Below are 2,290 nucleotides of genomic sequence, written 5' to 3' on the forward strand. Positions count from 1 at the left end.
CTGGTTAGTTGTGCGGAGTTGTGACTAAGTGTGATTCACGTTTGAGAGTGCTACCAAGTTTTTGGCGCCATTGTTGATGAGCACAATTTTGTGCACCAAGTTTTTGGCGCCGTTGTCGGGGATTGTTCGAGTTTGGACAATCGACGGTTCATCTTGTTGCTCAGATTAGGTAATTTTCTTTTTGTTTTTTTTTTTCAAAAAATTTTTCAAAAAAAAATCTTTCAAAAAAATTTTTACTTCTGTTTCGAAAATTATTCTAAATTTTTAAGAATGAATTCTAGAGTTTCACAGTAACATGTTGAAGCCTGGTTGGCTGTAAAGCCATGTCCAAATTCTTTTGGACTGAGGTTTCCAACCATCATCATAAAGGCAAGTTAATTGAAATATCAGCTGTTGTATGCCTGATTTATATCCTAAAGCTGGCTGGCTATTAAGCCATGCCCAACCCTTGGATTGGAGCGTTAGGCTAACATTGAAAGATTCCTGGAATTCTTCTTAGAAATTTTGAATTTCTTATTCTTTTTTTCTTATATGTTTTTCGAAAAATAAAATAAAAATTATAAAATCATAAAAATCAAAAATATTTTGTGTTTCTTGTTTGAGTCTTGTGTCATGTTTTAAGTTTGGTGTCAATTGCATATTCATATGGTTCTTGCATTTTTCGAAAAAATTCACATTCATAGTGTTCTTCATGATCTTCAAGTTGTTCTTGGTAAGTCTACTTGTTTGATCTTGATAATTTCTTGTTTTGTGTTCTTTGTTGTTTTTCATATGCATTTTTGCATTCATAGTGTCTAAACATTAAAAATTTCTAAGTTTGGTGTCTTGCATGTTTTCTTTGCATCAAAAATTTTTTAAATTCATGTTCTTGATGTTCATCATGATCTTCAAAGGGTTCTTGGTGTTCATCTTGATATTCATAGTGTTCTTGCATACATCATGTGTTTTGATCCAAAATTTTCATGTTTTGGGTCATGTTTGTATTTTTCTCTCTCATAATTAAAAATTAAAAAATAAAAAAATATATTTTCCTTATTTCTCTCAAAATATTCGAAATTTTGGGTAAACTTAGTCAAAATTTTTTAAAATATGTTGTTTCTTATAAGTCAAGTCAAATTTTCAAATTTTAAAAATATTATTGATGAAAGGATAATTTGTACGCTTTTTGGCATTGTTTTTAGTATGTTTTTAGTATGATCTAGTTAGTTTTTAGTATATTTTTATTAGTTTTTAGTTAAAATTCACTTTTCTGGAATTTACTATGATTTTGTGTATTTTTCTGTGATTTCAGGTATTTTCTGGCTGAAATTGAGGGACCTGAGCGAAAATCTTATTCAAGCTGAAAAAGGACTGCTGATGCTGTTGGATTCTGACCTCCCTACTCTCGAAATAGATTTTCTAGAGCTAAAGAACTCCAAATGGCGCGCTCTCAATGGCGTTGGAAAGTCGACATCCAAAGCTTTCCAGCAATATGTAACAGTCCATACTTTATTCAAGATTAGATGACGTAAACTGGCGCTCAACGCCAGTTCCATGCTGCATTCTGGTGTCAAACGCCAGAAACACATCGCGAACCAGAGTTGAACACCCAAAACATGTTACAACTTGGCGTTCAACTCCAAGAGAAGCCTCAGCTTGTGCATTTACTCATCTCTGTAAACCCTAGTCTACTAGTTCTATATATATAGGACCTTTTACTATTGTATTTGCATCTTCTGATCTTTGGAATCTTTTGATCTTTAGATCTTTTGATCATTGGGAGGCTGGACTCACGGCCATGCCTAGACCTTGTTCTTATATATTTTCAACGGTGGAGTTTTTACACACCATAGATTAAGGTGTGGAGCTCTACTGTACCTCGAGTATTAATGCAATTACTATTGTTCTTCCATTCAATTCCGCTTGTTCTTGTTCTAAGATATCACTTGTCCTTCAACTTGATGAATGTGATGATCCGTGACACTCATCATCATTCTCACCTATGAATGTGTGACTGACAACCACCTCCGTTCAGAAGGGACCTAGCATCTTCATACGCTTATCTGAAATTCCTACCAATGAATTACATAAGTATCTCTATCTTTATCTTTATGTTTATTCATCATTCATATCCATTTGAGTTTGCCTGACTAAGATTTACAAGGTGACAATAGCTTGCTTCATACCAACAATCTCTGTGGGATCAACCCTTACTCGCGTAAGGTTTATAACTTGGACGACCCAGTACACTTGCTGGTTAGTTGTGCGAAGTTGTAGTGATCACAATTTCGTCCACCAAGTTTTTGGCGCC

This window comes from Arachis duranensis, chromosome 9, assembly GCF_000817695.3.
Source record: "Arachis duranensis cultivar V14167 chromosome 9, aradu.V14167.gnm2.J7QH, whole genome shotgun sequence".
NCBI lineage: Eukaryota > Viridiplantae > Streptophyta > Magnoliopsida > Fabales > Fabaceae > Arachis > Arachis duranensis.